Raw genomic sequence first — 12468 nt, 5'->3', positions numbered from 1 at the left:
CCTGTTCCCAAGAGAGCTGCATTTCTTTCCTCTGGCCAAGTAAATAAGGAATATAAGATTCACACATAATTGCTGCAGTCCTTGATGCCCACTCGACGCTTTAGGGACTTCATCTGAGCATTATCATTCATCCTGTTATCACACCAAATCTCAACAACTCCAAAGGAGTCAATATTCAGTTAATATTTATTACATCTGCATCTTTGCTAAGGAAATGCAGATAAGGTTTCCTCTGCAGATCTAGCTACTAGCTAAAGATTCACTGAGTTCTCTACGTGAGAAAATACAGCAGTGATATCCAGAGAGGTTTTTAATAATTTTTTCTCCCTGTGTTTCATTCTTTCTGCTGATTTTTCAACCCTTCCTCTCAGGTCAGGACCTCAGTTGAAGCACAGAGTTTAACTGTCCTATCGTTCCTTTTCCCAGGTCCAAAATTAAGAAAACTTCAGAAAGTCAAAATGAAAAACAAGAAAGAGAAAAGTGAACGGGGTGGTGGTGGGGGACACACACACACTCCCAAACCTACCTGTATTCCTTTTATTTTGTATTGGTTGACAAAAAGGAAAAGAAAGGGGGCACAGAGAAGCTCCTCTTTGGATGAAAAATTATAGATTAAAAAATAAAATAGAAGTTGCCAATTTTTAAACATTTCAGAAGGGAAGTTGTTGAAACATGCCTGTACTCTTGTGGGAAGGGGCAGGGGGAGGAGCTGGTGAAACTAAGTTTTTGGGGTTTTCAGGCTGACCCTGCCACCCAGGCTCTGCATCCTCTTGTCCCTCTCACTCCAGAGATGCCCACACTGCCCTCACTCGCCGGCTCATCTGGGACCCTCTGCAGCATCCTGTGACCAGCAGGGCAGCCTTTTGGAGAAGTAGTGGGGAAAAAACAGGGTCCTTGTTATRAAAAAAGAGCAACCTGACAGCAAAACAACCTCACTTTAGGTAGGAAAYCCCAAATTATCTCCCAGCTACTATGAGCTCAAGCATGAGGGGAAGGTGTCTGGCTGGATGTTGTCTTTGTAAATCTGTGCTGATGTTTACATTCATAAGGTTTCTGATGGTAAAGGCGAGGAAACCACATCATGTCTTCTTGCACGAAAGGGCTGGAAAGTATCTTTAAAGCCAGAAGTAAACATGGAGTAGAGAGCTGCTACTGCAGATGAGAACAATTGTAAGTGTCTGCAGAGGATCAATAAATTCCCTGATTTCAAACAGAGGAAAATAAGGAAGGAGAAAGAAACTCTTGGCTGATTCAATTCAGGGAAAATTGGGTCTTTCTCACTGAAGAGCAGACCACAGCTGGCTAAATAAYCACACATGACCCTGCTTGGAGAGCTGCTGCAACCCTGAGCATATGGCTTTTGCCACTGGGCAGGCAATTGCCTTTGTGAACATGAATCTGGCCAAGAGGATGACTTTTGGCAACCAAAAAGCATAACAAATAGACTCATAAACAAAGAAAAAGTTGTACAGAGAAAATAGTTCTGTTGTAAAAACATTTCTGGAACAATGTGGGAGGCTGCATCGCTCATAAGCAGCAAAACCACCACTGAGCTGTGTGAGATAACTGCAATATCAGTAAATCACACAGGACAATTATTCCCTTGCAGGGAGTCATAGACCCAGCACAACTGGGAAGGGGCTGCCATAGGTCTCCAGCCCAGCCCTGTTCCAGTGTTTGACCACTCTGGGTCAGAAGATTTTTACCCCAGGGAAAAGGTTGTTCCTTAAAGCTAATCAAAGTCTCCCTTTTCCCAGCTTGTGTTTGCTGAAGAATCCTGGGTCTAAATGTCCAAATTCTCAAAGATGCCAGCTGTTCACTCAATGAATAGGCTGTACTACACCCATTTTTGATTTTGATTTCTAGCGTGATCACTTGAGAGGACAGAATGGGAAATAAAATAATTTAGTTACAAGAAGGAGCARGAAAAAAAAGAAAAAGAGGAACTATAGGAAATAGAGGAAATATAGACAATTGATCTCCAGAGGACAATTGCTTTTCTTTGAAACCCCAGTTCCGAATAGGCTAAGAAAGACTGGCTTTGGGACATGAGAAAAAGGTCTGGAGGTTACCAGGGAAGTTAATTAATAAAATGGTGAGCTATGATTCAGAGCATGACTATCCTAAGGAGCCTTTAAAAATGTCACTGAGAAAAGTTATTCAGAAATACTAACTAGCCTGAACAGTCTGGTTTTCCTCCCTTAAGCCAGACAATGAGCCATTCATAGATATGTTACACATAGACATAAATCACCACTTGGTATTATTCCGTTACTATCTTCACATCACTGGGGAAACATAATGTGTTAGAGAAAAACAAATCTAAAACTTTTAAATGTATCAGCTCAAAAAAATGGACTGCTATTATAAATATTAAAGGAAAACCTGCAGTTCAGTGAACATCATTCATCATTTCTCATGACAATCACTTTTCCGTAACTGGAAAATATTTCATAGTAATAAAGATAAGTTCTTGTTCTTAAAAATCTATTGCCAAAGTCAGAACAAGCATGCTGCTATTCCATCCACAAGTTCAACTGTGCAACAAAAAAAGAAGAATTAATAAAAAGATAAAAGCTTTTAGAGTGAACCCTCCCAGGATCCCAGCTGCTGCTGTTGTTGTCTCCACTGCAAGAACTTCACTTGAATCTCTTCTCCTGATCCTAAAAACTACAGCTTGTTTATCAACATGCACAATAGCACAGCAGCTCTCAACTGCTTCAGATGAGAGTAGGATGGAAAAAAGACACAGTTAAGTGAGAAACAAAGGTTTCCAGACAAAATCATTACCAGATTTTGACAAGAGCACTGCAACTAACACCTGGGCATTTGTTAAATTATAAAGAACTGCAGAGAGAAGAAGGTCTTCAGATTTCATTTCCTTTTTTTCAGAAGTATATGATGATGCACATTGGTAGAGACTAAAATGTGACACCAGCTGGTGATCAACAGCCATCTGACGTGATCCTCAGGATTTGCTTTCCAGCTGGGAAGACCACAGACTCCAGCTTGTGACTGCAAAGGTAGAGATCAACCAGCATTGCTTTTTTCACTCACTCATACCTAAAATCAACTCTGAATGCKCAACAGAATCTCATAGAGTATCTGTGAGATCAGAGCCCAAGCTCTGATTGCTGTCCCCCAGAGGAGTCAATGGCATAATCTGCAGCCAGCCCCCCACCAAAATCTAGTTGCTTATTTCCTGCAAACAGGTATCAAAAGATCAGAAGCAAAATCAGAAGTAGAAACCAGTGAGAAGGACCCAGACATTCATCCTTGTAGGAGAACTTGAGAAAAGTGGCAATCTCTACCCTAGCAAAAGAGCATCTGACAGATAATATGGGATGACAACTCTAAATGTCTGTTGAGATGTCAGGAAGAAGCTGGRRATCAATGGCATCAAGTATTCAAARAGGAAAGAAGATATTRGTKRGCTTACAATAACAAAATGGGAGAARAGGYCCCAAGGCCATACTGACAATAGRAGATGCTTCAGAAATCAGTCAATCAACACTGAATTTACAAAGAGAGTACATTATACCTATTTGGGATCCCAAATGCTTCTTCCCAGCTGACCCTCAATAAAGTAATTTATATGTAAGCAAGAACTCTGGAAGGTGGAACATAGGAGTTATCCTGCAATTAGACAATATTCCCAATCTCATTTCTTAGCTAGATGGGCTCATTTGGATGTAACTTGCTTATTTATAATAATGCTGTCCGAAAGGTTTTAGTTCAGCTTCAGTGGAAACTCCCTGTAAATTAGAATCTGGATGCAAGTAATCCTTAGAAATTCAGGGGTGCCTCCAGGTAATTATTTTGATTCTCACTCAAGGATGGTTTCCACATGAATTTTCATGCAGCTTGGGGATACTTGGTTATTGAATGGACCAAAAATAGATTTCTGCCATTTCCATCACCTGTGTGTGTGTAAATAAAAACCTGCCCTTCTGCAGCATCCAAAGTGACTGGATCCATTGCTGTACATTTGATGCATGTAGGGAAACTGCAGCACTGGAAATGTTCTGCTGTTTCTTAGGGACTCTCTCTATAGGTATCTCCAGCTCTGCAAGCATTTGACCAGGAAATCCAGGAGATGTTTCACACCTTGCAGCTACCAAATGAACCAGTTTCTAATCAACCATCAATGACCATTCCTTTATGCCCCCCTAGTTAATTTTTACCCCCTTTAAGCTGCATGTCCCTATGCCTGTTATGCTGCCACAGCAAGAGACAGCTGTAATTAGCGATGCTACGCACAAGCCTTTCAATGTGTCACCTTCAGCAGAGGCAGATGATGAATGTTTATGAATTTTACTGTAGCCCTACTCATTATTCAGCCAAGTCCGACTGTTTTTCCCAAAAGTAAAACTCATGATGGCCTCCTGTCATCTGCTGCAGCACAAACTATTTTTAAGCAACAAAATTCCCTTTTTAATAGGAAGAAATCAGAACTTTTTCATTAGCAAGAGTAATAACAACTACTGACCTGTGACCACAAACGTGCTGTTTCTCAGGGGAAGACAATTAAATACTGAGGTGACCAAATATCACAGGCAAACTAGAAAGATGTGTAAATTGAGGTAAGTAAGGCAGTCTTTTGTAAGAGCACAAGTTCAGCATCAGGGGAAGAGACAAATGAACACAAAATTCTGTACATTATAATTAATTATATGAATGGATTTCATAGCCCCACCTAGTCACACTAATTCCATTTAATTTAGAGAATCATAGAATAGACTCATAGAATGGTTTGGGTTGGAAGAGACCTTGAAGAACATCTAGGTCCAACCTCCCTGCCATGGGCAGGGACAGCTCCCACTACACCATTGCTCAGAGAMCCATCCAGCCTGGCCTTCAACACTGCCAGGGATGGGGCACCCAYAGGTTCTCTGAGCAACCTGTTCCAGTGCTTCATCATCCTCACTGTAAAGAATTTCTTCTGCAACAATTCTTTCTGTAACCTAAATTTCCCCTCTTTCAGTTTGAGCCCATTACCCCTTGTCCTACCACTACATTTCCTGGTGAAATGTTCTTCTCCAGCTTCCTTGTAGGCCTACGCTTCAGTAGGTATTCTTCTGTACTTATTGACTTATTAACCTATAAACTCCTATGTTTTAGAAAACAGTAGAAAGACATCCGAAGAGGAAAACTATATTTAAAGCAGAGATGCCCTGGTTTTTAGGATGTTTTGATGACAATACCTGGCAATGTGCAAGTTTTTGCCCTGCACAAAACACAGCCCTGGTGTGAGAAACCACTGTCTCTGRAAGGCAGTCCTGCTGGATTTCATCYCTTTGTTACCTCTAGATCTAAAGAGAAAGTAGGCAGACCTTTTAGATTCTAATCTCTAGCATTAAAAAAAAGTGATAAAAAATAGCACAATAAGTGTTTTCAGGCAGAAGAAAGTGAATAGCAATATTTCTTAAACTGTGTTAGATAAGAGTGAAACAAGTAGATTTTATGATCTTCAAATGTCACTGTAGTGGGCTGAGTATAAGTGATAAAACGGTTTAATGCCTCTTATAGCAAAATTGAAACTAGAAACACRTATAAATAAAATTATTCCCAGTTTCCTAATAAAAGACAAACCTGTTTTATATAAATAAGTTAAATGGTCACAACCTAAATGGATTTCAGAAAGTTCCCTGTCTTCCTTTGAACTATTAAACAAATGCAGCTTTGTCCCTTTGGAGCTCTAATGAAAATCCCATCAAAATCCAATTTACAGAATGCTGAGACATAGTGCAAGTTAGGAGTGTTAAATTAATTGATTTGCCTGAAACAGTTATTGAGACTGCATTTGTCAGTCACATTTGGACGTGGAGGTTCAAGGAGGATGCTCCTGCTCTCACAACACTTCAGGYCAGCAGCAGTCATTCCTTTGGTAATGTCCCCAAATGCCCCTGGATGAGCTGAAGACACARTCACACATCTCTGCAGCCAGGCTGTGGGGCACTCACCCCGCAACATCACAAAATCAAGAATAAAAACTTATCCATTGTTTGTGTCAAATTCAGTAACGAGTTGGAAATAATTGTTCGGTGAACTGTAGCCAAAAAATGGAGGAGAGTCACTGCCAACTTGCTGTACATTTAAGCCTAAAGGGGTAAAGAGGATGAGAAGAGCAGGCTCAGTTTCCTGTCACCTGTGAAGGGGTGAGCTAGGAACAGTCAGAGCTCCCCGTATTTTGAGGATGTGCTCTAAGGACCATGCTGTACGACATTCCCAAGGGACCTGGCCTTCTGTCCTGCTCAACCTATTTGCAGTTTTATAGAAGAGGAATGGGGCAAGARAAGCTGGCTATCTTTGAAGGACACCCGGGATTCAAATCAGAGCCTGACTTTCATCTCATTTCTGCCCTCCTGATGACAAACTGGAAATTAAAACTGTTGTTTGAACCTCAAAGTAARGGCTTCATTCAAATGAAAGAAAGGAAGTGTTTCTAACATCATTACTTAGTTCTAATACAGCTGGACTGAAGACAGACCAACCTAAAGTGCATTTGAACTGAGAGCAAAAGGGTGCATTCAGTGCACGGAACACATCTGAAGATGGACATAATTTTACAGTCATTACCCTTCTACAGAGGTCAAACCTTTTCTGCCTCCTCAGCTTCCCCAGAGATTGTGTACAGTTCATTTATGCTCTGCACAGAGGGGAGCCCCTCATTTCCCACACCTCTGCCACTCTTGTCACTCTACACTGCAATTTGTGTTCTTAAAGGTAGAAAGGCTTCTCATGGCATCACAAGGATATTTTTAACATATACAACACCAAGAATGACCACTCTTGGGCTTTATAKGGAARCTTGGAGAGAAAAAAAAAATTAAATGAATCTTTGAAGAACAAAAGCTCTTCTCCCCAGGAACAGCATGGGGTTTGCCAGAAGATGCTGCCTGGTGTGCTGGGAGCACAGCAGCAAGTCCCAGCTTGCTGGGAGATGCCGTGCTCATTTGTGGGCTTGCTTCCCTCAGTTTTCCTCCAACACTGCCTCTCCCCTTTCTTTGTGCCAGCCTTTGGATCACGTGATAGGAGCTGCACAGAGGCTCTTTTCCCTCTGTCACTGACCATGGTTTAATTCTGCCCGTGCAGTTCCTCGTCAGACAGCATGTTATTCTTTCTCTTGTTGGCAACAAGGTTAAAGCAGAAATTAATAGTGGCTTGACAAGGTGCATAAATGCTTAGATGATAATGTGGCTTCACTGGCACTGAGTGTGGACACCAAAATATGAACCCACGCTGAGACTCCGGCGGCTCCGAACGGGAAAGCTGAAGGGGCCGTTTGTTTCTGGTGTGACAGCTTTTCCTCTGCCAAGGAACACTCGCCCCGAATGATGCATCACGCAGGAAATACATCAGTTGTAAGCATTTCACAATACTCCTCAGRCACCCTATTTTTGGTAACTTATTCTTTTAAATACTGCTCCTCACATAGCTTCTGGATAAGAATCTAAATGTCTTTTTCCATTGGGAAGGACCTAATTATTTTTCAGTTTTGTTTAGAAATAGAATTGCAACAAGCAGCATGAAGCACAAACATATTAGCCACGGTAGGACATAGGATTTAATACAGAAGTAAAAAAAAGCCCAGCTCTAGTTACCTTAATGCAAAAAGCATTAAGTGATGCAAACTCCTAAAACAGGCAGAGTTCTTTTTAATTTTGCTTTATTTAGGCCCGTCTTCTAAACATCTGTGCACCGGTGTGAGATGAATATTTAAAACAGTAATAACTGCAGCTAGATATTACATAAAATGATTCATACCTATCATTACCTAGTGTTTTTCGCCCCAAAAGGATTGCAAAGAATTTACAATCTGTGGCTGAGATACAGTACATAAAAACCCAATGCTCCATCCATCACTGGTGGGAACTGGTTCAGGTATGAAACATGATAATAGTTTAACTGCAACAATGCATCAGAGTTAAAGACAAGAAGATATTAAATCCTGTTACTGTTATTTGGGTAGGCAGAATGTCATCAAAAAGAAACTTTCCTATATTCTCCTGTTCTCAAAAGGCAAATAAACAACCGAGAGTGACACAAGTGGTCAAGAGCGCAACTAAAATTTTAACCTGAGAATTTAAACTTTAAAAAATCAAGTAGAACATGCTGAAAGCTGTAACACATTGTATCTGCTTAAAACTTCTTCAGTGAACTTTTTTCTCATCACTTCTGAGTGTTTCCAGTTCCCTTTACAGAGGGTGCTACSCGAGCACAAGGAACATGAGAAGGAACTCAGGTTTATTCCTAAAATGCTTAGGAAGGCAATAAATGTTTTCCAARCCAGAAATGTTTAGAAACTGAGTTTGAGGGGCTATCACACTTAAGTCCTATGAGCTGAACACATGCTTTCCAAGGAAAGTGGGGCCAAGGATTCACCAAAGRGAATAGGAAAACTAATCAGCTTTAAATTTATTCTATTGACATGAAAGAATTCTTCTTCTGGCTCTCTTGTTACCTKCATGACACTGCTTTTTACATCATAATCTTGGAGATCACCAATGAGGTATGGTACACATGGGGGATAATGTATACTGAGCCTTCAGCAAGTAAAAGAGGCCCTGGTTTCTATCCCYGCTTATTTACATGAAATCGCTTCTAAATCAATTTTCATATGGCTTAAGCTTTATTAGGAGATGCTGTTCTGTTCTTGGCAAGATGAGCTCGGGTCTTTTCAAATTAGGTGGGATTTTGTGTAGTGTAAAGGCTGTGGGTTTGGCCAATCTCTACCTCAGCCTCTCCAAATCAAGTTTGAGCTAACAGATACAAACACACATGAAGACCTGTCCCTTTCCCATACTGAAATCACATAATTTTTTGCCCACAGGAAACTAAATGCTGACCAGAGACAGCCCTGGTCTTTACTCCAGCACACTTTTAATTGAAGAAGAGATGTTTGAAGAACAATACGTTGAAATTTTTCTGTTCTCCCAGATGCCTCTTGGGTCTAATCTGACACAGGTTGCTGCAYCCAATTTRAGGCAAGCAATGGTAAGTGACAGCAGGACCATGGATAACCTGACAGCAAGGTGGTGGTCATGAATTCTGCACCGGTTGACACTGGTGAAAGAAGAGGATACTTCCTGCATCCCAGTTTCTTCAGCCTTCCSTTCTCTTTCACTAGCATAAATGCTGGCATCAAAATTACCTTTGATTCTTCTGCCAAGCTCATACACATTGACCCATCCTATTCCTGCCAGTCAAGCTGCCACAATGCACCTGTGAATGTTTCCAGCCTTTATCGTGACTGTAACACAAGATAACACATAGAATTTCAGTTTCCCATGTGGGTAAGACAGGCCCTGAGGCTGGTGCCTGCAGCACAGCTCTAACTCTTCATGTAAGGCTGTGTGGCCACCCGGGACCTTCTGGACACATCTGTGGGCTGGGTGTGAACAGAGCTCAGTAAAATCAAAACTCATATTGGTTTTGTTCAGCCAACAACATGGGGCATGCAGCARGTCCAATGTCTGAGACTTGGTTTATGTGAAATATAATTAATTTAATGCAAATGGAGATGGATATGATTTTAAATTGATGATCTGACTGTAGGTGTATACACCTTTGTAAATCTTGAATTTAGAGCACAATATTGGCTGGCCATTTAGTGGTCTGTCCTGACGAACTGTGGATGTAATTGCAGTTTTTGAACTAACTGCACATATAGCAGTCATAGAGATTACAAATCTCTTTGAGTTGTGGGGACAGATTCCTAAGAYATAGAGGTTTCAGACATGATTGACATGCCAGTCAATTGCCTTTGTGACCAAAAGAGGAAAAATATCAGTTCTCATTGAAGTTTGTGTGCTTTATCCTTACAGACAYTTGCAGATTCGGGATCATGAATGTATCTACAATACAGAAAATCTGCCTCTAGCAATTATCTTACCCTGTGCTACAATGCCACATGCAATTAGGATTGCTCCTCCARCACATCAGACAGGTGTACTTCTTGCCCAGAATTATTTTTCATCTGACAGCACTGTGAAGGAAAGTGGAAAAGACAAGAAGAGAAAACAGCTAAAGCAAAAGGGGGCATTCACAGTGTTTGGGAAAGTGGAGGAATCTGAAGGAAAAGCATGTAAGGTGCAGGAGGAGAAAGGCCCCCAATCCAAACCCYAAAAAACTCAGACTGGCTTTTCCCAAATGCCACTGAGGGCAACTATAGAGTATACTGCTGCAGCCTGGTATGTGCTCAGAGATGTTGCTATGGGATGGATGCCCAGCATCCCACTCATGGCAGAGGGAGAGGCAGAGGAAGCCAACTGTGGTGAGGACAATCCCTGCGCACAGCCTTGTGGTTGCATTCAGCTCAGTCTGCCCTGCACTTCAGCCTCCCTGGGTTTCTGCTACCTCTGCATTCCTCTTCTTACAAACAACTTCCTTGCTCTCCTTGCTGGGCTGTTTGCACATTTGGGAATCCACATCAGCAATATTTGGTGCTTGTTTGGCATTTTCTCAGAGGAAAAGCTTGGAAAATAATCCTGTGTCCTGTCAGTCTCAGCAGTGTTGCTGTGGAACCTGCCAAGCCAAAGGGGGTTGTGGAGGGTTAGGGAAAGGAAAACTCCATTCCCAGAGATCAGAGGAATGGGATTGAGTATACTAATGGGAAAAAAACTAATGTCACAACTGCATGTCACCATACAGCTATCAGTACTTTGCAGACTTCTGTTGGTATCAGCGAACTTTTGATCAGGTTTATAAAGCTGCTTTTCCCAAATGAAAAAAATGCAGATCAAAAGCAAAACCTCTCTGAATTTGGATTGCATGGGCTATTCTGCAGCCAGATCTCGTGACTGCTCTATSTKCTGCTCCCCTTCTCTGCTTTGATAYAGCCAGAAGGTTKTGAATCTTTCCCATCTCACTCACATAACTGGGAATGGGACCCTGAATGTGTGTGCAAAGATGTTTGACTTAAAAGACCAATTCAAGTGATCTTTGACCYGGCCAGGATTTGCCATTTTCAGATAAGAAGTAAGAGAAATGTTCAGCTGCCTAGGAGATGTCTCTCTCCCTTCAAAGATCTTAAATAGCAGTGATGCAATGCAAGATATGTGCAAAGTGAAAATAAACAGCTCATCTGTGATTTTAATTGCTAAAATAACCATCTCTTCCCTTTGCATGAAGATGTGTGAATTTATACAATAAAATGCCACGTATTTGATAAATAGGCCSAAAGAGTATGCCATCTGGCATCGAAAAAATATTGTGACAAATCCGACACTCTTTGCATATTTTTATATTGCTTCCCACAATACAAGCAAACAGATTAAAGGTCATTGAAAAGGGAAAATGTGTATTTGTGCCTGGTTTGCTTCCTTATGCTTTATGTTGGCCTGTGAATGTGARATATTTTACCTTTGCTTTTTGGGAAGGAGGGCAAAGAGGAGGCTGTGGGAGGAAGAGGGGCCTTTGCCTTAGAAAYTGAAGGCAAATCGTTCAGCCTTCCCTGGAGACCCTGACTAATCAGGGAATCAGCAGAAGCCGTGAGTATGAAACCTGGCTCAGGGAGAGACCTGATTCTTATTCAAGCTATTATTTATTTTTGTTATCATCCATTAAACTTCAACCATTTCTTTTTTTTCAAGAGTCAGCAGTTTCTCTTCCACATGGAAACCTCAGAGCCATCCCAAAAAGAATCAATAGTGTTGCTAGCAAAAAGGGCTGTTTTAAAGTTAGAGGCTGGAATTCGTGTAAGTACAGCAGAAGAGGCCTTTCCTCATTAATTCAGGAGATAACAATAAAAGTACAAACATTTTTAGTTGTTTTAAGTGCCTTTTCCTGTGTAGGCCATCTTTACAGAGGAGCTGTTGRTGACCATCTGTGCACAGGTTGGTCACTGCCATCTACAAATGAGGRTGTGTCCCTGATGAAGCCTACAACTCCCCAAGTTTCCTTCTAGCCACAACAGTGTTTGTCAAAGAGATAATCCCAAATCTCTCGTACATCACTGTATCTTCCCAGATGTTAATGACTCTGCTGGCCAGACCTTAAGGGTTGAATTCAGCCCTTGAGATCAAGCACCAGCAGCTGGATTTTAAAGCCTGTTTTGTGTCAAACCAGTCTGTGCAACAGGYATTATTACAACAGGTAATTGACTCATTTTATCAGCCAGGAACTTCACAGGAACTTTCTTATCAGTTTAGGAGTTTCACATGTATTTTCACCAGCTGCACGCAATGAAAGGGATTTCCAGATCCAAGACTCTTGCAGAGTAAAACCCATGAACCCCAGGCTTGAGTCATGGCTTTATAAAATTTTTGTCTGAGTTCTCATGGATGATGACACAATCAAGTTATCATGTATATTCCATACACAAAATTATCTATATTGGTGTAGGTTATATCACCATGTTTGTGAATTCATTTTCACTCAGGAACACAAGACACTGAAGTGCTCAAAAATAACAGCTGCTACTTTACAAATTTCTCTTGCAAAGCTTCACCAGGAAACAAAGTAGTT

Source organism: Malurus melanocephalus, unplaced genomic scaffold, assembly GCF_030028575.1.
Source record: "Malurus melanocephalus ecotype Western Australia unplaced genomic scaffold, MMel_1.1 scaffold_652, whole genome shotgun sequence".
Lineage (NCBI taxonomy): Eukaryota > Metazoa > Chordata > Aves > Passeriformes > Maluridae > Malurus > Malurus melanocephalus.
This window is presented reverse-complemented; position numbering follows the sequence as displayed.